This window comes from Chanos chanos, chromosome 5 (genome assembly GCF_902362185.1).
Source record: "Chanos chanos chromosome 5, fChaCha1.1, whole genome shotgun sequence".
Lineage (NCBI taxonomy): Eukaryota > Metazoa > Chordata > Actinopteri > Gonorynchiformes > Chanidae > Chanos > Chanos chanos.
Window position 1 is genome coordinate 13,773,060 of NC_044499.1, and position 239 is coordinate 13,773,298.

A 239-nucleotide genomic window follows, 5' to 3' on the forward strand; every position below is an offset into this window, starting at 1 on the left:
CTGCTGTGATGAAACTTGGGGGAAGCAGAAGAAACGTAACAAAAAAAACAAAACAAAAAACAAAAAACAAAAAAACAAAACATGATTCAAAAACACATGCTTAAAGAGTTAAGCTTACATCAACAACAGAGAAAGGACGCTCAATATAAAAACCAACTTTGGTCCATTAAACATGAGACAAAACAAAGTTTACAATCAAAATATCTATTACTTTAATTTTCATTTCCTTTCTTTTCTTT